This window comes from Mustela nivalis, assembly GCF_964662115.1.
Source record: "Mustela nivalis genome assembly, chromosome: 15".
NCBI lineage: Eukaryota > Metazoa > Chordata > Mammalia > Carnivora > Mustelidae > Mustela > Mustela nivalis.
Genome location: NC_139034.1, coordinates 36,069,101 through 36,096,346, shown reverse-complemented (window position 1 = coordinate 36,096,346; position 27,246 = coordinate 36,069,101). Strand labels below are relative to the sequence as shown.

At 37.3% G+C, this 27,246-nt stretch overlaps 1 long non-coding RNA gene across 1 annotated transcript in view; it reads right to left on the bottom strand.

Moving 5' to 3' along the window:
- Positions 1 to 6,305: 6,305 nt before the first annotated feature.
- LOC309849104 overlaps positions 6,306 to 27,246 on the bottom strand; it is a 96,700-nt gene continuing 75,759 nt past the window's right edge. The window contains exon 4 of the long non-coding RNA XR_014303490.1: positions 6,306 to 6,621. This is a non-coding gene — a long non-coding RNA (uncharacterized lncRNA). The remainder of the gene's footprint in view (positions 6,622 to 27,246) is intronic.

Here is a 27,246-nt window from a genome sequence, read left to right as displayed (position 1 = left end):
AGAGAGGGACCCATACACTAAATGAAAGCAGAATGATTTGGTGTATAAATTTGTATGCAAGTTATTTTATAATAATTATTTAAGTAATTATTTAAATGATCCATTAAAGTCTGCTCTTCAATAAATCTGTAATTCTCATTTCTACCTGGAGCATGCAACATTATAACTTACCTTCTACTTACTCTCTGTTGGGATTTAGTAAATAGTTTTAGTATTGCATGGCTGTATTAGGTTAAAGGGATGTTTTAATAAAATCGTCCAAAACTGAACTATAAATATTGTCCCTTTCAATTGCTCCAACACAAAATTTTGCTTTTCTTTGATGACACTTCAGTGATCCATTAGTGATTTCTATTGGCTTTAAATTCATGAGCATATTTGCTTCCTAGGGCTTCTGTAAGGAAGTACCATAAATTGGGTGGTGTGAAACAACTGAAATCCGTTACCTCACAATTCTGGAGGCTAAAAGTCTGAAGACAAAATGTGATGTAGGAATGGTTTTCAACCACTCTTCTGTTGTTGTGCATATGCTTAATGACATTTATAAATGTGACATAGCCATTCATTCATTTTGGACATATCCATCAGCACTTACTATGTACCAGGCAGGACTCTTTTAGACACTAAACAAGAAACTGTGAACAAATAGAAAATAATTTCTCCCCTAAAGAAGTTTACATTTCAGTAGTGTGGACAGGTAATGAATAAAATATTTAAGTACCATATATACTTAAATATATAAAGACATAAATAAGTTATATATATATATATAATATAGTACATAGTACATAGTATGTACATATATGTGCATAGTACATAGTAGGTGCTTATAGATATGCCCCAAATGAATGAATGGTTATGTCACATATGTAAATGTCATCAAGCATATGCATTGCAACAGAAGAGTGAAAACCACTTCTACATCACATTTTATGAAGGAAGGAATAGATAGTAATTTATTTTAAAGATCCCTTTGAAATTACCAATCAGCTACCATGCTTGACTGTGGCTACCCCCTCTCCCTCTCTCAAGATAAAGCTTTCCTATCAGTCTCTGTGGGGAACATAGAAGTGGATCAAGTCACTTTTGCCCATCATAGTAAAAGGTGTTTTATTTAAAAAGAAGGGAAGTGAATTTTATAGAGGAATTCTTCTTTCCTCCATAATCACTGATTACATTTTAAGAAAGAATTCCCATCCATAGGGCAGCTTGGGCTGTCCTTCCAAAATAAGTAGAGTCAATTTCAGGATGCAGTTCATCATTTTCAAGTATCAAGAGAACGGTGATAGAAGTAGACACAGTTCAACATTCCTTGATGAGTAAGGGGAAATAAGTTGCTAATGGTTACATGTCATTTACTTCTGAATATCTCAAGGGCAGGGTGAAGGAGGAGAAAACAAGATCAATTAGATAAGCAATGGATGAATTAGCCATTTAATCAAGTACCTAAGCTATGAAGCACACAGTTCTTCTAAGAGACACCATTATCCTTAATGAAGTTCTTTAGAGCATCTTCAATTTTTCTAATGAAGACAGAAAGCCCATCTTTAGTAAAGTGCTTCTCTTTGCTTGTTTGACCACAGATTATCTATTCCATTCAATCCCCTAGGGAGCTGATGCTCTCCCCCTTTGTTCCTTATAGAATTTTATCAAGAAGGAATCTGTCCAAATTATTTAATCACATTATTCTTGCTCTGGCCAATATAAGTGCTTAAATATCCACACTTAATACTTTTCTTTCTAATGATATTCACTTATCTAAAATTACCCCTTAATTGATAAGATATATGAGCAAAAATACCATTAGGCAAAATGTTAACTGAACTCAAACCATTTGGAATGTTTTCATGCCGACCTCTGAATTTACTTAATCTCCAGTGAGCACTAAAAAGATCGGATTTAATCTTCACTCTGACTAGTCTGAAGCAGCAAAAGAAATAAGGTTGAATAACAGGTGGCAAACAAGAAAGATATTTTTGTTCTTTAATGTCCTCGCTGTACAAACTCCTATGAGTTTTATTTGGTCCTGCATTTATCAGTTTTGAGGAAGAGAAACATCCCAGTGCATTTGGAAATAGCGGTATTGTGTATTTCATACAAGCTGGCTAACATAGTGTTGAAGATACCAACTAATAAGAATCATCATTTATTTTTAAATTTTTATTTATTTTTATTTAAATTCAATTAATTAACATACAGTATATTATTAGTTTCAGAGGTACTGCTTAGCAATGCATCAGTTACATGTAATATCCAGTGCTCATTACATCAATTGCCTTAATGTTCACCACCTTGTTACCCCATCCACCCACCTCCCTTTCCTCAAGCAACCCCACTTGTTTCCTATAGTTGAAACTCTTATGGTTTGTCTCCCTCTATAATTTCATCTTATTTTACTTTTCCCTCCCTTCCCCTATGACCCTTTGTTTTGTTTCTTAAATTCCACATATGAGTGAAATCGTATGATAATTTTCTTTCTCTAGACAGTTCTCCAAAGAAGACATCCAAATGGCCAACAGATGTGTGAAAAAGTGCTCAACATCACTTGGCATCAGGGAAATACAAATCAAAATCACAGTGAGATACCACTCAACATCAGTCAGAATGGCCAAAATCAACAAGTCGGGAAACGACAGATGTTGGCAAGGATGCGGAGAAAGGGAACCCTCTTACACTGTTGGTGGAATGCAAGCTGGTACAGCCACTCTGGAAAACAGTATGGAGGTTCCTCAAGAAGTTAAAAACAGCTACCCTATAACCCAGCAATTGCACTACTAGGTATTTACCCAAAAGATACAAACATAGTATTCTGAAGGAGAGCCTGCATCCCAGTGATTATAGCAGCAATGTCCACAATAGGCAAACTATGGAAAGAGCCCAGATGTCTCTTTCTTTCACCAACAGATGGATATGAATGGATAAAGATACATACACACACACACAGACAACGGAATATTACTCAGCTATCAAAAAAATGAAATCTTAGCCTTTGCAATGACGTGGATGGAAGTAGAAGTATTATGCTAAACAAAATAAGTCAGAGAATCACCATTTATTTAAAGCCAAGTTTATAAGGTATAATTTGTATATGGTAAACATTACTCTTTATTGTGTACAATTTTATGAATTTTGGCATATGGTCATGTAACCATCACCATAGTAAAGATAAAGATAATTTCCATCACTCTCCAGAATTCCCTCTTGTCTCTTTCAGAGTCAACACCCTTCCCTCCCATAGGCCCTGGTAACCACTGACCTATTTCTTGTCCCTATAATTTCACTTTTCCAGAATGTCATAAAATTAGAATTATACATTAGGTAGCCATTCAATTATGGTGTCTTTCACTTATCATAAGACATTTAAAATTCATCCAGGTTGGTGCGCGTATCATCAGTTCATCCCTTTTATTGTTGAGCTGTATTTTATTATATGTATCTACCAAAGTTAGGTTGTTCTGTCATATGTATGTCCACTTACTAGTTATGGACATTTGGTTTGGAGATTATGAGTAAAGCCAATATAAACAAATGTGTACAAATTTTTCTGCATACATGTGTTTTCATTTTTTTTAACCTGGGACTGGAATTGCTGGGTTCACTGATAAGTGCATGTGTAACTTCATAAGAAACTGTCTGTCCTCAAGAGTGACTATAACATTTTGCATTCCCATCAGTAGTGTACAAGAGTTCCAGATGCTCTGCATCCTCACTAGCACTTGGTATTGTAATTTAATTTTTTTTCAGCCATTAAATGGTGTGTAGTGATATCATACTATGGTTTTGTTTGCTTTTTCCTGTTGGCCAATAATGCTGAGCATCTTTCCATGTGATTATGTGCAATCTATCTCATTTTATGAAGTGTTTGTTTATACCTTCTGTCCATTTTTTGTTTTTTTAATTATTGAATGGTGAGTGCTCTTTAGTATTCCAGATACCAGTTATATATTCCAGAGACATTTTTTTACAAAGGCAGATGGACTTTGCACCCAACATTTTGTTCAAGATGTCAAGACTGATGACACCGCTCATGCACCAAGGGGTTAGGAAGAGATTTATTATTCACATAATGAGGCTTTCTAGGGACAGAAGGACAGGCTTCCTAGCAGGCCCAAAAAATGCTTAAGAGAGCATGGAACAAAGACTGGCTTGGGGTTTACAGTGTTAGAGAATGGGCTGAAGTGGAAGTTCCCATTCCCATAACAGGCTTGCTTGGTTTAATATGCCACCAGTGCCGATGGAGGGAGCACCTGGGCTTCCTTATCAGCTTACACAGAGTGAGGAGAAGGCAGGAAAGGAGCGTGAAAGCCAACAGCCCTCAGACACCAAAACTGGAGTCGGACTCTATCATACAACACCTTTATCAGACATGAGAATCACACTTTTCATATCAAAGGAAACAACTGAATAACATTTAAGACAGAAGATGTATCAACAACAACAAAAAAAGAAGATGTATCAAGGACACAGATTGTGCCTAGCTCTTAAATACACTTAAAATCCTAAAAAGAAATTTCTTTTATCATCTGGAATTATATTTTTTGAGTCTTTTCTGAGGGAAATGTGCATTCTAAATGGACCAGATTCATGTCCCATGAAAACAAAAAAAAGCTGTGAATACAAGAAATAAAACATAATTATGAGAATTGCGAAATCTCTTCTCCTTATATGAGAATAGAACTGAATCCAACTGACCACTCACTAGAATCATAACACCATCCAGTCTTTTGTTAATATGCCTTGGATGGGTGGCTCTGTCCCAGATTCTGCATTTAATGGAAGATTTGAGGTCTGTCAAATTAGCTGAATGGCTGGCTATCAAGCAGCAGGTCACACGAGAAGAATTCCTGCAGGATGATTATAATTCAACTGCAAAAGTATTATGCAAATTTCTTTCACATGTCAAAAATGAACTGAATACCTACTGTGTGCCAGGCATTTTCTGGGATCTGCAGATTAAAAAATTAAGTAAAATACAATTGTAGCTGTCAGTCAATTCAATATTTACTGGAAATGAAATACTTGAATCAAATCATTGTTGAAATGGCTGGAGATTGATTCTGAAAGAAATATAAATAAAAGAGTAGACTGGCCAATCATCCTTATAACTTCACTCCAAACTGAACAATTTTTATTGAAACATGCAATGGAATATTTTTAGACCTCTTTGTCAGAAATATGTAAGCTGATGTGGCATTTGGAAATCTGATTTTCAATAGGCATCATGAGCCAGTATAATGAAGCATGTTCTATGAACTGACGAAATTCAATCTTTGAAACAGATAAAATGTGTTTTTATATCTCACTACATGCTATATTATATAAGTAATATTTTTGTCAGACGTTTTCTTATATTTTTACCTAAATCTCTTTCAGTGTGAAGGTAGACATATTATGAGCAACACTACAAGGAAAATATAGAAGAGAAGAAAAGGAAGAAATAGCTTTATTATTTATTAGATTGTACTTAGGTTAGGGCATGCAGTGCCCTGGACAAATTAGTCATAATGGACACCAAGCATGCTAATTATGTGGCATCATTCAAACTGATCTTTCTTTCTTTCTTTCTTTTTTTTTTTTTGTATTCATTTTTAGGAGGGAGAAAAAGTAGAAGAATAAGATTACTGGCAACAAAACAATTATCAGCATCTTCTCTCTGGTTGAGGGCAATGGTTTTCAAAGTATGGTTCCCTGAGAACTTGTTAGAAATGCAGATTCTATTATGCAGCCATCAAAAGAAACGAAATCTTGCCATTTGTGACGACGTGGATGGAACTAGAGGGTATTATGCTTAGCAAAATAAGTCAATCAGAGAAAGACAATTTTCATATGATCTCCCTGATATGAGGAAGTTGGGAGGCAACGTGGGGGATTTGGGGAGTAGGAAGGGAATAAATGAAACAATATGGGATCGGGTGGGAGACCATAAGAAACTCGTTTTTTGTTTTTATTTTTTAATTTATTAGAGCTTTTTTAAAATTTTATTTCTTTTCAGTGTAACAGATTTCATTGTTTATGCACCACCATAAGAGACTTAATCTCACAAAACAAACCGAGAGTTGCCCGGGGAAGGGGGGTAGGGAGAGGGTGGCTGGGTTATGGACATTGAGAAGGGTATGTGCTATGGTGAGTGCTGTGAAGTGTGTAAACCTGGTGATTCACAGATCTGTACCCCTGGGGCTAATAAAACATTATGTGCGAATAAAAAAGAAAAAGAAAAAAAAAGAAATGCAGATTCTGGGACCTCACTCTAGACCTGCTGAGTCAGAAACTTTGAGAGTGAGGTTCACCAATATGCTGTAAAAAGTCTTCTAGAGGATTCTAGTATGTGTTAAAGTTTGAGAACTGCTAGTCTGAAGCAATTCAGATCTAGTCACAAAATCATACTCTTCACTCAGTGTCATTTCTTCATTCAGAAAAAAACAAAGTCTTTGAGTTTGCCTACCTAAAAACCTTAGAAGATGGGGCGCCTAGGTGGCTCAGTGGGTTAAAGCCTCTGCCTTCAGCTCTGGTCGTGATCTCAGGGTCCTGGGATCGAGCCCCGCGTTGGGCTCTCTGCTCGGTGGCGAGGCTGCTTCCCCTCTTCGCTCTCTGCCTGCCTCTCAGCCTGCTTGTGATCTCTGCCTGTCAAATAAATGAATAAAGTCTTAAAAAAAAAAAAACACCTTAGAAGATGGTGCAGTAATCACCTACTGTTACTCAAGAATGTGCTTTAGAGGCCCATGCCCTAACCCCTATCCTGGCTTCTATTATTACAACCAGCATTCCATCTGAACACATACTAGTAACTCTTCCTGACAAAGGAAATATCAAATATCCTGACAAACAAAATATCAAAACTTTCTATTTTGTTACATTTTCAGTGATATTTTAATGCCCCCAATATATTCATATCCCCACCTTTCTGGCCCTTTGTTGTTCACTGTGACAAAGGGACAACTCTATAGGGCTATTCAGAAATCTCTTGAGGAGTGATGGGGAGGAAAGAGAGAACAGTTTTCTATGAATACAACTGTTGGTCTGTTTGTTTATCACTTCTTCCCTAAAAGTAGTTATAATTGTGAATGCTGTTGGCTCTAAGGAGAAAAACAGAGACTTGAATCACAGAGGTAATAAGATTAAGGGGTGAAGTTTCTTATAGATAATAATTTTTCATTTTAGTTTATGCCAAAACAAAATTACTTCAAAATTTATACAGATGGAAGAAAAGGAAGAAAGAGGAGCAAAAGGGAGAAGGAAAAGAAGGACTATATTAAATTATAATTTTCAATGGAGCAGACATCAAGGAACGTCATCAGGGATAAAGAAGGGCATAAGTAATGATAAAAGAGGGGTCTATTCCTCAAGAATACATAACAATCCTTAATGAGTATATACCTAGCAACAAAGCTTCAAAGTATGTAAGGCAAAAAACAAATAAAATTGCAGAGAGAAATACATATATTTGTTATTATGATTGCAGACTTCAACATTCCTCCATCAGAAATAGATCCAGGAGGGATAATATTAAAAAGGACATAGCTGAATCCAATAACATCATCAATCAAGTGGATATAATTGATATCTATAGACTGCTTCATTCACAATGGGAGAATACACATTCTTCCAAGCTCACATAAAATATTCACCAAGGCAGACCACATTCTGGGGCATACAACACACCTTAACAAGATTAAGGAACAGAAATCATGTAAGGTTTGCTCTCAGGTAACAATGGAATTAAATTAGAAATCAATAACGGAAAGATAACTTGAAGATCCCAAAATAATGTGAAGATTAAATAACACATTTCCAATTAACACATAGGTCAAAGAAAAATTTTCAAGATAAATATGTTTTTAACTAAATGAAAATGAAAATACAACATATCAAAATTTGTGGGATGAAGCAAAAGCAGTTCTCAGAGGGAAATGTATAGCACTGAATGTATATATAAGAAGAGAAGAAAGATCTAAAATCACTCACTGAAGCTTCCGCCTCAGGAAACTAGAAAAAGAAGAGCAAATTATATTCAAAGTAAGCAGACAGAAGGAAATAATAAATTTTAGAGCAGATATCAATGAAAGTGAAAACAAGAAATCAATAGAGAAAGTCAATGAAGCCAAAACCTAGTTCTTAGAAAATACCAATAAAATTAATAAGCCTCTAGACAGGCAAAGAAAAAAATAGGAAAAGTGCAAATTACTAATTCCAGAAATGAAAGAGGAGACAATCACTAAAGATTCTATGGATAGCAAAAGGAAAATAAAGAAATACTATAAATTTCTCTATGTCCACAAATTTGATAACTTAGATGAAATGGGCCAATTCCTTTAAAGACAACCTGCGAAACTCATATAAGCAGAAACAGACAATCCAAATAGTCTTATAACTATGAAAGAAACTGGATTAATAATTAACCTTCCAAACTGCATCAGGCCCAAATGGGTTGACTGGTGAATTCCACCAAATATTTAAGAAAGAAATCATATCAATCCAGCACAATCTCTTTCAGAGGACAGAAGTGGAGGGAATGCTTCTTAACTCATTCTACAAAACCAGCATTACCCTAATACCAAAACCAAAGACATTACAAGAAAAGATAATTATAGACCAATGTCTCTCAGGAACATAGATACAAAAATCAACAAAATATTAGCAAATTAAATCCAACAATGTAAAGAAGAATTATACCCCACAACCAAGTAGAATTTACACCACATATGCAAGGCTGGTTTAACATTCAGAATGTCAAAATGAATTAATGTCATCCATCACATCAACAAACTAAGAAAAATCACATAATCCCAATCACTAGATACAGAAAAGGCATCTGATAAAATCCAATGCCCCTTCATGGTATAAAGTTTTAGTAAACTCAAAATAGAGGGTAACTTCTTCAACTTGATAAAGAATATCTACAAAAAACCTACTGCTAACATCATACTTAATGGTGAGAAACTCAAAGCTTTCTGAATAGAACCAAGTACAAGGCAAGCATGTCCCCTCTCATCACTTTTCTTTAACACTGTACTGGGAGTTCTAGCTAATGTGGTCAGAGGAGAAAGGAAACAAAAGGTACATTATCAGAGAAAGAAGAACTAAAACTGAAACTGTCTTTGTTCACAGATAGCATGATCATTTATATAGAAAACCCTAGAGAACAAACCAAAAAAACTCCTGGAATTAAGAAGTAATTATAGTGGGTGCCTGGGCGGCTCAGTCGTTAAGTGTCTGCCTTTGGCTCAGGTCATGATCCCAGGGTCCTAGGATCAAGCCACGAGTCAGGCTCCTGCTCAGTGTGGAGCCTGTTTCTCCCTCTCCCACTCCTCCCATTTGTGCTCCTGTTCCCTCTCTCTGTGTCTTTCTCTGTCAAATAAATAAAATCTCTTAAAAAAAAAGTAATTACAGGAAGTTTTCAGAATGCAAGGTTAATATACAAAAGTCAATCACTTTGCTATATATCAGCAATGAGTAAGTGGAATTTGAAATAAAAAAAACCCACAGTATCATTTATATTAGCACCTCTAAAATAAAAAATACCTAAGTATAAATCTAAAAAAATATGTACAAGACCCATAGGAGGAAAAATACGAATGTAATCAAAGCACAACTAAAAAAGGAGAGATATTCCATGTTCAAGAATAGGAAGACTCAATATTGTCAAGATGTCAGTTTTTCCCAGCTTGACCTATAGATACAGTGCAATCCAAATCACAATCCCACCAAGTGATTTTGTGGATCTTGACAAATTTATTCAAAAGTTTATATGGAGAGACAAAAGACCACAATAGCCAGCACAAAATGGAAGAAGAACTAAGTTGGAAGAATGACACTACCCAACTTCAAGGCTTAATATAATCAGTAATCAAGACAGGATGGGATCAACCACAGAAAAGACAAATAAATCAATGAAACAGAATAGATCATCTAGAAACAGACCTGCATAAATATAGTCAACTGAACTTTGACAAAAGAGCAAAGGCAATACAATAGAAAAGCAACAGTCTTTTCTTTTCTTTTTTTTTTTTTTAAGCAAGTCTTTTCAATAAATGGTGCCAAAACAACCAGACATCCAAAGGCAAAAAAAAAAAAAAAAAAAAAAAAAAAAAAAAAATCTAGAAACAGACCTTCCTTCCGTCACAAAAATTAACTCAAAATGAATCACAGACCTAAATGTATCATGAAAACTGGTAAAAATTCCAAAAGATAAATTAGGAGAGACTCTAGATGATCTTGGGCATGGTGATGGCTTTTTAAATATAAAATCAAAAGCACAGTGCATGTAGGAAAGAACTGACAGGCCAAACATCATGAAAATTAAAAACTTCTAATCTGCAAAAGAGAATATCAAGAGAATGAAGAAGCAAGCTACAGACTGGGAGAAAACCATTTGTAAAATACACACCTGATAAAGGACTATTATCTAAAATACATGAAGAACTCTTTTAAAACTCCACAATAAGAAACAAACAACTCCATTAAAAAATGGGCTGAAGATCTTATCAGACATCTCACCAAAGAAGATATACAGATAGCAAACAAGCATATGAAAAGATGCTCTCTACATGAAAAGTCTAAGGGAAATGCAAATTAAACAATAATGAGATACCACTATAGGGGAACACTGACAACATCAAATGCTGGTGAGCATTTGATGTTTGATATAACAGGAACTCTCATCATTTATTGCTGGTGGGAATGCAAAATGATACAGGGACTTTGGAAGACAATCTGGTGCTTTCTTACAAAACTAAACCTATTCCTACCATATGATCCAACGGTCATGCCCCTTTATATTTATACAAAGGAAGTGAAAATTCACGTCCACACAAAAATGCATATAGATGTTCAAGCAGCTTTATTCCTAATGGCCAAAGCCTGGAAATTTTACCTTTAGTAGATAAATGGATAAAAAACAGTGCCACATCCAGATAATGGAATAACAGTGCTAATGAGCTATCAAGCCATGAAATGAGCTATCAAGCCATGAAAAGATATGGAGACAGCTTAAAAGCACATTTCTAAGTGAAAAAAGCCAATCTGAGAAGCTATATACTATAGACTCCCAACTATTTGACACTCTGGAAAGGGAAAAACTATGGGGACAATTAAAAGATCAGTGGTTGCCAGGGGTTGGGGATGGGGGAGAGATGAATAAGTGGAACACAGAGGATTTACTGGGTGGAGAGAATAATCTGTACAGTACCATAATGACCATAATGATGGATACATGTCATTATACCTTTGTTCAAACTCAGAGAATGTACAACAGCAAGAGTGAATGGTAAGGTAAACAATGGACTTTGAGTGATCATGATATGTCAGTGTAGGTTTATCAGGTATGATGAATGTACTGTTCTGGTGGGGGATATGGATAGTGGAGGAGGCTATGATGTATGGGGGTTAGTGGTATATAGGAAATGTCTGTACCTTCTCCTCAGTTGTGTTGTAAACCTAAAACAAAGTCTTAATTTTTTAAAAGTGAGAAAAATTATATGAGGTATGTATGTTTGTTCCCATTTTACAGATAAAGAAACTGAAGTATAGAATAAATCCATTTGTGTAGTGTTACATGCCCAGTAAGTACAATGGAAGCATCAATCCAGCTCTGACTCCACATCCTATGCCCTAATCTTGACATGATCTTTACAAGGGGGTACATCAAAAGGGAATTCCAGACAGAGGGTAAATCATGGGAGGAAAAGGTCTATCTTCTCGGAAGGACATAATATATTTAAGTAATGGTGAGTTCTCTGCACTTACAGCACAAGGTATGTGGTAGAGTGAGACTGAAATGATTTGTTGGGAGATCAAAAATGCATTGTAAAGAGTCAGTAGCCCAAATTATGACACTGGTAGAAAGAATGATGAGTGAAGAGGAAATTGAGAGATATTTTAGAGATAAAATTGGCCTGATTTAGTGGTCATTGGGTATGATATAGGAGCAGTGCGTTGCTTAAGCAAAGAGTCTGACTAGTGTCACTCAAGTTAAGGAACAAAGGAGGAAGAAGTTTGGGAGTAGAGAGAACAGATACACACCAAGTTTTAAGTGTCTGCAGAACACATCAGGTGGAACACATGCAGTCTAAGATCCAGAAACCAGGATAAATCAGAAGTATAAACTTGATAATTACCAGCAGATCAAGAAATTAACTTGGCTTCATTGCAGCATGGGAAATGATGCTCTCACCCAAGAGGAAATGTACAAGTGGAGAGGAGAGCCAGTGGAAACTGATTAAATGAGAGAGAGAAAGAGAAACCAGTGAAAGAGACTATGAAATAGTCATCACACAAGAAAAAAAATACAAAGACAGTAAAACTGGAAGTCAAGTGAGGGGAATTGCTCAGGAGAAAGGAGTGCCTCCCACCGTGTCTATGAGAGCATCGGGTTCATGGAAACTTAAGCAAAGTAGGTGCTTGTTCTGACCCTGCCTATAAACAAAGAACACCCGCACAGTCCCTGTGAAGATCCTGATGTCCTTATTCTCTCTGATACTACGCTTCATCAGCAAGGTGCCAAGAAAAGGAATCATGTAGAACTACAAAATAATACTTATTACCATATTGGCCCTAAACAAGTTAACTGATATCTTCACTCCTTAAAACAATTATGCAAGATTTAAAAACTCAATTCTGGTAAATGGTTAGTGATGAACATCGGTGGTTAACGAAGGATTGTGGTGTGAGACTGGGGAAAGCTGCTCTTGTGTACAAGAAAACATACAATCTCTTTGCTTCTTCAAATAGACACTACTAAAAGATGTAAAGAATTGTTGGTGTAGGTTAACTAGCATCTCTGCAATCTTATTTACAATATTTCTGTACTTGGGAAATCCTTTTCCAAGAATATTTAAAAGACTTTAGCCTCATTTGAAAAACTGTGATTTTTTATTATTTAGCCCACTTTGATGAGGTTTTATTAGTTGTGAAGTTTTCTACTTCATTGTGTCTATGTGACTTTTTTTCCTCCTCCTTCCCTTGTTTTTCCCCTTCAATTCCTCCCCAATTCCTTCCCTCCAGCCTCTCGGATTTTGACAGTCCATCTCTTCAATTCTGATGGCAACATTTCCCATTAAATAACTACACACTCAAGCGTTGCCTCTCACATGTCGGGGTGATTGGCAGATACTTGTTTAGAGAATTGGAAACAGCTGAAAGTGACATTCAAGGATTCAAAAACAACTTGGTTGGGAAATAAATCTTTGGCCAGGGAAAAAATGACTCTGTCTTTGCCAGGCAATAGCCTTATAATTTATCATTTATTGGAAAAGAAGAATGCATTTTGAGAACCGCATCAGACTAAAACTGATTACGGATATTAAGAAATGTCTCTATGAGCCATTACTCATAGCGTATGTGCACGCTGAGTGCCTCTGGAAGGCGGGAGCTGATGAGTCACTGAGCATGTTGTATTGCATTGCCGTTACTGTTAGTATCATAAACAATGGTATATGATGGGGTTAGAGCAGATTAAAGAGAATGAAGTGTTTTGCGCAGTCTCTTCTAGAAAGAAGAAACAAGACATTATTTCACTGTGACGTTAACAATTGATTTGGTTTTTTGTTGTTTATAGTTCCTAATGGTTATGATAGTTCTAGGGAAGTATTCATGGCTTATTCATTTCAAAAGCCACCATAAGTGATTAGCTTAAGCTGTTCCAACTTTGTGCTGTTGTTTCTAAAATAAAAAGGGGACATATTTTTCCCCTCAATGTTAGAAAAAGAGAAGAGATTCAAGAGAGCTGACCCCAGGACCCCAAAAGACCTTAGACACTGGATAAAAATTATAATAAGAACCAAAATGATAGGGCAACTCTTAGCAGTGAATTCACAGAATTGTCCATTCACAGAATTGACATTTGTCGTTTTTTATCTGTTATATTTATTTCAGATAATGTTTTAATTATATGCTGGACAATAAATATCCCCAAACAGATTGGTTCTTATAAATGTTTGCTATCTCCTTAGAACCTAGCTCAGTAACTTGTTCTTTACCAAATAAAGGCATTAATCCATAGATAGATGAGCGACATGAGTCACTATATTTATTACAATTCTATTTCCATTTCCTCAGTTCTATCAAAACACAAAATCTAGATTAAGCAGTACTGTATTACAGTAAACTAGAATGGATTTTAGAATGAGTATGTGTAGTCATTATGTTTCTTTCTACTATGCCTTAATTTTTATTTAAAGCAATACCACTCCTTCTGATGAATGGATAAAGGAGGTGTGATATATATAATGGAATATAACTCAGCACTCAAAAAGAATTGTCATTTGCAACAATATAGATGGAGCTATAGAGTATTATGCAAAGCAGAATAAATCAGAAAAAGACAAGTGCCACATGCTTCCACTCATATGTGGAATTTAAGAAACAAAACAGATGAACATTGGGAGAAAAAAAAAGAGAGGCAAACTGGAAAACAGATTCTCAAGTATAGAGAACAGAATGAGTGTTGCTGGAAGGGAGATGGCCCTGGGGATTGGGAGTTAAATGGGTAGTGGATATTAAGGAGGGCACTTGTGATGAGCATTGGGTGTTCTATGTAAGTGATGATTCACTAAATTCTACTTTTGAAACTAATATTACACTGTATGTTAACTAACTGGAATTTAAATAAAAACTTGAAGAAAAAAACAAAACAAAAATACATAAAACAATACCAGGACCTAGTAATATGTTTGTGTCATTTGGAAAGTTCTACTTTTGATTTAAAAAAATGTATGCCTTCTGGAGAAAACATTTTAATGTCATGCCTTTTGGATCACCGAAGCTTGCTATCAGAATATGAGGCAGTAATTAGGACTACACAATTTCCTCTGGGCAGCTAATTAAATGTGGATATTTCCTAAAGAAAATATGGGTGTGAGACTAAACCCTGGAAATACAAGTAAAGGATTAGAAAAGTCATTCTGGCTGATCAGAAAAGTCACACTCATGCATTCTGGCAGGCAAATCTCTCTGCAAACAGCTGGCCTAGCCCTTGAAGAACACTGTGGGATAGACAGACGACATCCTACACATCCTCCAGCCTCTTTGTGGACACTATCCCACAGACAATGCTTGTATCATAAAAGAGAAAATAGAAAGTAAATGGGCTAAGTACTCATATCTAGAAGTTCTCTTCAAAAAAGGGTAAACCAAAGAAAATAGAATAAAATGTATTTTAAAAATAATTGCAGAAATTGATAAAAACGGAGAAGACCAACAAAGTAAAAACATTTCTTTGGAAAGATTAAAATAACAGATAATTTCTGGTAGGACTGATGAAGAAAATATCAGAGATAGCAAAAATAAAAAGTGTAACTATTAGGAATGGAAAGTGAGGGACATACTATACTGCTAGAAGTCAAAGGAATGAATCTTTAATTCTGGAATTTCAAGAGTTAGGGACAGACTTCGTGGACCATGTGTAAAGATTTCTTTCTGGCTGGATGTTCTTGCCTCATGTCCCACTTCTTAGCCAATGAATGATTGCCTATTCATAAGCCAAATGTTTTTATATTCAAATGACTAAATATGAAGAGTATGTAAGACTAACTTTCTCTAAATAAAAAGTTTATAAAATACAATCTGGATCTGAATAAAGAAAAAAATGAAGCCACCGTTAAAAAGACCTTACTCCTAAAGTCTTTAAAACTCCTAGCTGTTGTTCGGGTCCTTCTCAAAGCCACCTGCTTCATCTTGTTGTTTTTGTTTTTGTTGTTTATTTGTTTTACATTCTTCTTTTTTATTAATTATTTTAATTAACATATAATGTATTATTTGCCCCAGGGGTACAGGTGTGTGAATCATCAGGCTTACACACTTCACAGCACTCACCATATCACATACCCTCCCCAAAGTTGACACTCTTCTATTAGCTGTGATCTTTTCCTCCTGTGAATACCCATGGCTTACAGAAGCAACATTTTTACCTTCATGTTTATGTTATAATAAGTTCCTTGAGAGGATGGACTGGGTCTTATTCATCTAAGTAATTCTAGTAGCAGAAAACACACTGTCAACAGTTGACAGTGGTGGGAATTTCAATAAATTTAATGGAATTGAATCACCAAAACAAAATATTACTAGTTTTTTAATAGGAAATCTGGGATTCCCAAAGTGATAAAATCTTAGAGCAGAAACTGTCCCTAGAGTATATTTGATTCCATCAACCAAACAGTGCAGAGAATCACCTCAACACTATTTCTGATGTCAGGTCTCTGTTTGGGCATTTCCAATGATGGATACATGCTACCTCACAGAGCTTACTTATAGGTAGGTCAGTATATCCCATCTGTAGGATGTCCCTACTTATGTTGGGATATCATTATTTATACTTCAGTCATAATTTTGCTTTCTGAAACCATACTACTATGAACAATAAATCCAAAACTTTCAGCAAAGTAGACATCCAAATTCATTCATCCTGTAACTCCAGGAACATTTGCTGAATGGTTACTCTGTTCCAGGGACAGTGCTAGATGCTAGAAATACAAAGGTAATATTGTAGGCCTGCAGGAATATATTAGTCTAGTGGTATGGCTAGATGAGTAAATTACAATGTACAATACAAAGTGGTAAGCAGTTAGAATTTGTTACAGAAGCACATGGCAGGATGTCAAAGCCAGGCTTGCCTATGAAAGGCTTCTCAGAGGAAGTGACATTTGAGTAGAATTGTGAAGGGAAGGTATCAGACAGAAGTGGGAGGCGGATAGTTTGAGCAGAGGATACAACACGTACTGAGGCCTTGGAGAGTTTACTTTGGAAGCAGCTGTCATGTTCCTCTAACATTCTGCTTACAAGCTCTGAATGTCCTGCTTTTTCAACTGCATGGCTTAAAACAGCAGAAATGCATTTTTTCACAGTTCTGGACACTACAAGTCTGAAATTGAGGTAACAGCAGGGCCATGTTCTCCCCAGAGACTCTGGGGATGACTCCCTCCTTGCCTCTTCCACCTCCTGGTGACTGTCAGCATTTCCTGGCTTGTGGCTACATCCATCCAATCTTCCCATGGCTTCTTCCTCTTCTCTGTGTCCCTCCTGTGTGTGTCTCTTGGAAGGACATCTGTCATTGGATCTAGAGCCCATCTGGACCATCTAGATTGATGTGCTTATCTCTAGTCCTTAACTTAATTAAATCTGCAAACACTCTTTCCAAATAAGGTCACTTTCACAGGTTCAGGAGTTTAGAAGGTGGACACATCTTTTCCAGAGGCCACCATTCAACCCACTACACTTGGCAACTACAGGTCTGATTTCCGAGTAGCATTCACTATCTATAAGTCTGACAGTGCAGGGGCACTCAATAACCCTGAACCTCTTTAATGATTTAATAATGCTCATGACTTAAAGAGCCTTTGCTCAACTTTCATCTTCCTCATAGGAAAATAAATTATTAAAGAACATTACTTTTGGTTACAAATTTAACATTATAAGTTGGTTCTAAATTCCTGGAGAAAGTGATAATAAGGTTTTGGGGACATAATTATATTTTAAAACAATTTCTTAGAGCTCTGGTATTCAATATAATTACTTCTAATAGCAGCGACACAAGAGGCTACACATCCATAGTGAGACAATTTCCTTTTGAAAAGTCAGTATATTGTGTTCTTTCAGAAATCACTCTACTTTGATGAAATAATACAATTCTGAAAACTGTCAACAGGAATGAAGAATTTTCTCCATTTTTTAAAATAAGGAAATCAGTGCCTGGGGCATGATGTTTTACTTCCCATGAGGGAACAGTATCTCTTGTTAGGTAGAAATGTTGTCAGGTTTCCCCCACCCCCACCCCCCCAGCAAAGCAACTACTACTACAAATTTTTAGAAACCAGGTCAGTATTCTGTTTCAACTTCAGTGCTAATGGCCTGTGTAGGGAAAAAATTAAGTGCCATGGGTAATCCATGGATCAATGAATACAATAGGTCAACTGTTAATTCTATAAAATTTGACTTATTTTTTAAGAAGATGCATACATTTTCATTGTTCAGATGCAAAATATGAATTTGGGGAAAATTTTAAAATAATAAAAAGCTGCACATTTCAATGTAACATATGAGATTTGGTTATACTGACTCATAAATGTCATATATGTAGAGTTTTGGTCAATTTTTTAAAGATTCTGTTTATTTATTTGAGAGAGAGAGTAGGAGTGAGCAGGGTGGGGAAGAGCAGAGAGAGAGGGAGAAGCAGACTCCCCGCTGAGCCAGAAGCCCAACTTAGGGCTCAATCCCAAGACCCTGAGATCATGACCTGAGCCAAAGGCAGACACTTAACTGACTGAGCCACCCAAGCACCCCGGTCAGCCAATTTTTATTAATACATTCATTTTTACTGAATTGTTTGACAGCCTCAGTGTATACGACTGTAGGAACAAATAAATGCTCAGAACCATGTATCTGACATGAATTCATTCATGCCTTGGCCTTAGTGGTGCATTTCCAGGAGTTATGGCTGTTAGGGTCTGTAATCAAAGGAGCAAGACTGATACAAAGCGAAGGTAAGCAAAGCTTTATTTTGCACCGAGCATCGAGAATCAAACTGACCAGTCAGGGCCGTCTCTTACAAAGAGGCAACCCCTCCCAGCCTCACAGACTAACTTTTATAGAGCAAAGGCCATGTGGTTGAGCCTGGCTACACACAGGTGGCCAATGAGATTACAATACACAGAGAAAACTGCACAGTCATGCTAGGTCACAGACGGGCTGCCAATTGAATTACAATTTACCCTAGTAGATATTTGAACTAGCCTATTACCTTGGTCAGAACTGGAAAAGGTGGGGCCCACTATCCTTGGTAGCTAGGGAGACAGTATGCGTGCCCCACTGATTGGATGTCTCCACCTGGCCTGACTGGCCCTTGTATCTGGGCTTTGCAAATAAGTTCCTCTGGGAGGGGCAGGGTCAATCTAAGTTTGCTGCATAAACAACAAAATGGCTCCCTCTGTCTAAGTAGGCCCTTAGAATGGCCTTACTCTGTGGCTATAGCAGGTCTTCCTAAAGGGATACTGCAGATTGTTGGCAATCAGATTAACTGCTGGTTGAATCAAATAATTGAATACTGATTTTATCCTGTAGCGCATAAGAAAAGTAATAAAGACTCTATTTGCCTTTTTTCCCATTTCCTTCCTGCAGGGAGTCAATAGTCCTCAGGCTAGAATTCCTCCTTCAATGTTTAGTTCATATTTAGGTGAAGAGTCAGATTCAGAAATATCACACCAAACTGGCTTGGTTTCCTCTCTGCCCTCTTCAAAACTTTGAAGCCATACATTTTGGGACTGTGACTTTGTATAGCTGCAGATCTCACTGGCCTCTTCTGAGATGTCCATAGGTGGGACCAACTCCATCCTCTCTTTGGCAGGTTTCTTTTCGTGTAGATTATTGTGGTTTTGTTTTTTTTTAAAGATTTTATTTACTTATTTGACAGAGAGAGATCACAAATATGCAGAGTAGCAGGCAAAGAGTGAGGAGGTAGCAGGCTCCCTGCTGAGCAGAGAGCCCAATGTGGGGCTCAAACCCAGATCCTGGGATCATGACCTGAGCCAAAGGCAGAGGCTTAACCCACTGAGCCACTCAGGTACCCTGATTATTGTGTTTTTATTGTGTGACCCTGTAACTCTGGACCAGAGATAGAAGCCTGCCATCTGGGAGCTGGTAAGGGCCATCCAGGTGCCAAGAACAAGGGCTCTGACCAATAAGGCCCTGCCATATACACAAGGACTAGTGGCCCTGGGCAGGTTCTCTTTGAAGGAGTTTGAAGGAAAGCTTATAGCAAGCAGAGTACAGAGTGATCCAGGCATGAAGAGATAGACCATGAAGGAAGTGAGCAGAACTCATGACCAAGCAGTGACCTAAGTAGAGAGCATGCTAAGCAGAAAAAGGAGAGGGAAGAAGGTCATACCGAAGTAGCAAAAAGAAGCAGCTAAAGGGAAAAGCAGATGCAGGAACTGAAACATAAACTTGGCCCAGAAATAAATTTCTGTTCTTGCCCTCAAGCCACTGTCAAATTATCAGAGCTGATGTCATATGTAATACACGGTGTCCCAATTCTCCGTGACCCTGAGTTGTATGCTCTTGAGAGAGCATCCAGTTGTTTGTCCTTCCCCAAGCATCTCATTAACTAAGGTACCCCAAGCCTGTTTCTATATGGTACCCCAAGCACCAGAGAGAGTCTAAAAAAACAGGGTATTTTCAAGATGAGCCAAAAAAAAAAAAGAGAGAGAGAGAATAGAGTTTGGCAAAACTAAAGTCAAAATATGATTTCATAATTTTGGCATCAAAATGTAATCATTTAACAATCTTTTCATTTAAGTTCCATATGCCAGGCAATGTGTTTGGATGCTTCATATGTGGGAAAGGACACACTCAGGAGAAGGCAGCCTCAAAAGCCAGAAAGTCTCTGCTGATTATGGGTTCGAGACCTAAGTAACAACTCTTGAGGCTGGACTACCCAGAAGTAACTACTCTTGAGGCTGAGTTGTTTGTTCAGGGACCTTCCAGGTAAACAGGATTTCACCTACAGAAGTAAAAGCAACAAAAAAGCGTTGCCCAAGCGACCTCACTCTGTGTCCTGATGGAGATCTTTTCATCTTGTAAATTTCATCACTTTGCCCCTGCTGAGTAGTCAAGAGCAATTTATACATGATTGTCAGTCTGATGTCTTATGATCAGTATTCCTTATTATCTCTCATGTGATGGAGAAAAGGAAAGAGTGCTGTTGTTGGCTTCCCAATATGCTAAGCTTTCCTCTCTTCTGAATCTGATATATGATTTTTCTATCACTGGAACAACACAAGCACACGTTTTGCATTCCACTTTGTATTTTGTCATCTTTGAAGCAGGCTCATTTCTTCACAGACAAAAAAAAAAAAAAAAAGATGGCTTCACTGTCCTTCCTTCTTAGATGAGTTCCCCTTAGCAGTCAAAGGACATATAATAATATTTAATAATTAAATTTGTAACACAATTCTTTCTTCTTGGGCAATAAATGGCTTATCTAACTCTAGTGGGGCAGAATGTCTTCTTCATTAGGAATGATTCCATTTTTTCCATGACTCACTAAGTCCTGGGGTACAACTACGCTTGTTCAAAGGTGAGCATGAAGCTGGGAGGCTTGAGTTCTTTGTTCTTTGTAACAATTACTATAGAGGGGGGCGGGTTGGAGGGTGCAGACAAAATGGGAAGTGTTCAGAGTAAAACATTCGAAATGCCCAAGAAACAAAATGGCAGGTATTAGCTCCTTCAGAACTCTACCTTTACACAAATATCTCTCTTTATGAAATTCCTAAATTGAATTTGAGGTTGACAATGCAGCTTTGTTCTTTCCATCCACATCTTAAAACTGTTGACAGAGAGGTGCTGAATTAAATGAAATGAAATAATAGCAATTTAGTCTAAGACTTGAAGACAAAGACAAGATGACAAATAAGGTTCATTTTTTTTCCTGCTTCCTGTTTTTCTCTCATTAATGTGAAAAATTCATACACTCTGCATTTTGAAAGAAATAATTACAGTAATCAGAATCTGACTTTTTATAAGCTATAAATTTTGAGAAGCCATTTATTCTTACTGGCATCAATGTAATTTTAACTAATAAGTATCTTTAATCTACCAATTAGAGAGCATATATCTAATGACACAGAGCAACACTATCCTCTGTTTGATCAATGTTAAATGTGCAGGACTCTGTCTGATCATGTAGACTCTACCCCTGGTCTCAACAAGCTATGCATAAAAAGCCCTAGGAAAAGATGAATTGTGCAAGTATATTCTTTGAAATTAAAAAAAAATAAAAGACATAAAAATGGAATGCTTTTATTTGGAGGAGGCTACTTTGTTCTTTCTGAGCATAAGAGTGTGGGGAAGTTAGAGGGTCTGTTTAGGATACAGAAGAATATTAGATTGCCAACTGAGCAGAAATACTCCAAAGAGTAAGGAAGGACCCAGAGCAGGGAGTGGGCTCTCCATCATCCTGTAGTTCTGTGAGGTTCAGAGGTTATCAACCCTTTTGGTCAAAGAAGTAGGCTATTTCCCACCTATAAAGCTAATTTTCCATATCCACGATTTGAGATAACATTTACTTTAAGTCCCATTTTAAGTGTCTTATCCTTCCATTAAAAAAATTTTATCTAGGGACGCCTGGGTGTCTCAGTTGGTTAAGCGGCTGCCTTCAGCTCAGGTCATGATCCCAGCCACCCAAGCACCCCTGGTCAGCCACATCGGGCTCCTTGCTCAGTGGGGAGCCTGCTTCTCCCTCTGCCTCTGCCTGCCTGTGCTCGCTTTCTCACTCTCCCTCTCTCTGACAAATAAATAAATAAAATCTTAAAAAAAAATAATTTTATCTCGATCAGAACTGAACAATGTATAGAACTGGTGAATTATTACATTGTATACCTGAAACTTATGAAACCCTGTGGGTTAATTACATCTCAATTAAAAAATGTAACAGCTAAAAAATTTAGAACATGTATAAATGATTGAAAGCAGTATTAATACGGACATATGTTTTTTTTGTTTTTCCTGTGTTTTTTTAACTCTTACTATTCCTGAATAAAAAAAGAAACCTTTCTGGGATGGTTCAGGGTGTGAATGAGGGAGGAGAAAGGAGATTCTTTACCAAGAAGAAAAGAGTTTGCTGAGTCATACTCAACAGAGATTAAGCACCTGATAAGGTGGTTTAAAATCTTTCAACTGCTGAGAAGGCAGTCTCAGACTTACTTTCTGTAAAATGAACGTCTTAGGTGATCTCTAAAATCCCTTCAGCTCTAAATTTCTGAAATTGTGGCCTTAGCTTTATTTAGCCCTTTTGTGTGGGTTTGAATGATCTACCTGATTTCTCTCCAGATACCTTTTCTCTCCCTCTGAAATAGCACTATGACCAGTGCACTTTAGCAGACTCTCAGGGAAAAAAAAAAGACAAATTTTCAAATAGCAAAAGAGAGAGCTTGACGTCCTTCACCCTGGGTATGCTGGGCATTGTCTATCTGACCTTCAGGGGGTTACTGGATTCTGTAGAAGTTCTACCTTTGATTGGTTTCTACTGAGAATTTTGGAACTCTGTAGGGGTAGAATGAAGTTGTAGAAAATTGAGAGTAACGCACACGATTCTTATCCATGGCAGTATAAAGGCATTTTATCTGGTGAGCAGACAAAGGATTTCTGACCTATAGAAAAGGCTATCCCAAACATTACCTCCTTACAGGATATTAACTTGCTCTGCATCTGTTAGCAATTCATTTTCACATTCCCATTGCCTAATCTTCAAATTCTCCAAGAACACCTTATTGATTCTCCTTTAAATAAAGAGGTAAATAAAATCTTTGACTTCTGTTCAATTTCTTTAAGAGTTATGATTTTATCATTTGGAAAATTATACTTGAACAGCAATTTATCTCATGAAAGGGGTGTGTGTGTGTGTGTGTGTGTGTGTTTGTGAGAGAGAGAGAGAGAGAGGAAATTACTAAAAACTTCCTTGCTCTTTTGTTAATATTTATAACCATAAGTAATCAGCTGCCCCCACTGGGTTTTAGCTGCATCCACATTAAATCAGTATATTTTATCTAATTTAGAAAGTTCATCATGGCCTAGATGAATCACTTTGTGGTTTTACAGGGTTCAGGAGAGATCTCACAAGCTGGCATTTAATGTAATTATAGAATAATGATTAGCATTTGTAAAAAATTTCTAAGCATAAAGAAGCTGGAACAAAACCCGTCTTCAAACTAGCAGGAGGTTGTGAATTGGCTAATCGGTTCAATTATCCTTTCCTCCCACTCAAGGTGTTCAGTCCTTGACACTCTTCCTTGTCTGGAAGAGGAGTTGGTTTAGCTGGAGTGATCTCTGTGGGGGAAGAGTTGGTGAGAGATACTGATATGAAATAGTTTGTGTTATTTGAACTTGAGAAATCAGAAAGAATTGTCATCCCACGTGGAAATTTTGCTGCTCATAGGAAAGTGCTGTAGTAAACAGTGTAATTCCAATTCAACACTAGTCTTTTCATGAACTGCAAAAGGCTTTTACTCTGTTTTCGCTGCAGGCTTTCAGATAAATGGGTATGAGATAATTACCACTTATATTTTGGAATCAAAGACATTGCTGCTTCAGCTAATCTAATGGCAATCTGGTGAGAAGGTTTATACTCTATCCCAACTGGAGACAGGCCTAGCTGAATCTTTCTTCATTCAATTTAATCTACATTTCTCCTTAAAATATATTGATTCTCTGCATATCCTGTACCATCTTTATTTGTATCTTCCTGAATTTACCTGGGAATATGCTTGAACTATAAATTAACCTTCCAAACCACTACTCACTTTCTACTAATTGGATTTTGAATCACATATTAGATATTTAAAAGTCAACTCTTACTGAAATGAAAACTTCGCAAAATGCTTTTCCAATTGGAAAGTGTGAAAGAGCAAGAAGTTAGGCAAGAGAGCCTATTTTTCTTTACTGTGACTATAATAGGGTACATAAGTTGTATACTGTAAAATCCTAAGTAAATGGAATTTGTGGAATCAGTTTTTTTAAGTAGAGATACTTTTTTCTTTTATATCTTGTTTTGAAATCTTAGAACATGATATTTGTTGTATTTATCTTATTTTTTACCTGAATAAAGTAGAAAATAGATCTTAACTCTTTTTTGATTATTGAGATCTTGCAGGGCTATTGGTTATTTATTATCCTGAACATCAGTGATCACTGAACAGTGATCACTGGGGAGGCAAGACAGGAATCTGATCAGAATCTAGGACCATCGCAAACCCACAGGTTCCCTAGAATTGTACAATGCACGACTTGTACAACTGTATTTTTCAGTCCTGGATATTGCTGACCCTAACTGTGAGGACTGTAATTCAAGCAGAATCAAAATGTGATCCTACTTGGGATGGTCAAATCTCAGAGACTCCTGGATTAACCACTTCAAGATACTCTGCATCCTTGAATCCATCAAAATCCTTAAGGAGAGGGCTCCTGGGTGGCTCAGTTGGTTAAGAGGCTGCCTTTGGCTCAGGTCATGAGCCCAGGGCCCTGGGATCAACCCCTGCATTGGGCTTCCTGCGCAGTGGGGGGTCTGCTTCTCCCTCTGCCTCTGCTCCTTCTGCCTGCTTGTGTGTACTCTCTCTCTCTCTGACAAATAAATAAAATATTTTTAAAAAATCCTTGAGAAGAGCACAGGCGGCAACCTTTTCAAACTCAGCCATAGCAACTTCTTCTTAGACATATCACCAAAGGCAAGGGAAGCAAGGGCAAAAATGAACTACTGGGACTTCATCAAGATCAAAAGCTTTTGCACAGCAAAGGAAACCATCAACAAAACCAAAAGACAACTGACAGAATGGGAGAAGATATTTGCAAATGATATATCAGATAAGGGGCTAGTATCCAAAATCTATAAAGAACTTAGCAAACTCAACACCCAAAGAACAAATAATCCAATCAAGAAATGGGCAGAATACATAAACAGACATTTCTGCAAAGAAGACATCCAAATGGCCAAGAGATACATGAGAAGGTGCCCAATATCACTCAGCATCAGGGAAATATAAATCAAAACCTCAGTGAGATACCACTGCACACCAGTTGGAATGGCTAAAATTAACAAGTTGGAAATGACAGATGTAGGCGAGGATGCGGAGAGAAGGGAACCCACCTACACTGTTGGTGGGAATGCATGCTGGTGCAGTCACTCTGGAAAACAGTATGGAGGTTCCTCAAAAAGTTGAAAATAGAGCTACCTTACGACCCAACAATTGCACTTCTGAGTATTTACCCTAAAGGTACAAATGTAGTGATCTGAAGAGGCACGTGCACCCCAATGTTTATAGCACCAATGTCCACAAAAGCCAAACTATGGAAAGAGCCTACATATCCATCAGCAGATGAATGGAAAGAGAAGATGTGGTGTATACATAAAATGGAATATTATGCAGCCATCAGAAAAAGAAATCTTGACATTTGCAACTATGGGTGGGACTAGAGGGTATAATGCTAAGTGAAATAAGTCAATCAGCCAAAGACAAGTATCAGACGATCTCACTGATACGTGGAATTTGAGATACAAGACAGAGCATTATAGGAGAAGGGAGGGAAAAAAGAAACAAGACGAAACCAGAGAAAGAGACAAACCTTAAGAGACTCTTGGTCTCAGGAAACAAACTGAGGGTTGCTGGAGTGAAGGAGGGTGAGAGGGATGGGGTGGCTGCGGGGTGGACACCTTGAAACAAATAATATATTATATGTTAATAAAAAAGAATATAAAAAGACAGTCTGCATTCCTCACTCAGCCCTAAGCAGGACTATACTAGCTCCTAAACTGATGAGAAGGGGTGGTCAGTATCCCTAGGACAAAATGCATGTCTACCCTGATAACACTGAGCACTCATTTGCTATTGTACAATTGAATAACAATCTGCTCTGGATGGCATTGCCACTCTCTTCTCTCACAGCCATCAAGAAATGACGCAGAGGAATAAAGACATCCCCCATCACACCCCTCCCACTCCCCCCAATCATCAGCTCCTTGAGGTGGTGTCACTGATTGGGTGGCCTGGCAGGGGAAATTTGGGGGCCAGGGGAAGCTGCGTTTTCAGCTGGGAGCTCACGGTGGGTCCCCTGCTCTGTGCAGCAGTCTTCCTTCAGCTAAACTCTCCTTTGTATTCATTTAAGGAAAAGAATTTGTATTCATTGGCTGTGTCTGTTGGCAACTTTCTGTCAGTCACTATCCCCCTGAGACAACCACCCACCAGCACATCTCTGGAATTCAAATCAACATCAACAATATCATCTACATCCCTGATAGGAAGTTTTGTTGTCCTTTGCTTCTTTGTCTAAAAATAGAGAGTAGAAAATGAGGGAGGGGGAAGGGGAAGAAAGAAGTCTTGTTCTTCAACTGTTACAATTAGATGCCTGTTAATGGAGAATTTACTTTTTCTGCCCCGTCCTCCTCCTCTCCTCTCCTTGCCTCGCCCTTCCTTCCTTCCTTCCTTCCTTCCATATCCCTGCAAAATTGACTTGGGTTATTGTAGCCCTTAAGTATGGGCCTGTCCTCAGTGATATAAGATATTGATTTGCTTCTTCAAGTAGTAAATTATATGACAGCAATGATGTCTCATTGATTTCTTTTGTGCAACACCCAGCACACAGCTGGACATGTAAAAGAATGCTGGATATCCGTTTTGATTACAAGATGATTTAGAACGAGGCATTTAATTTTTCAGTTTTGCTGTCTATGATAAACAAGTATAAATAATTGTAAAATATTTTAAGAACGTCACC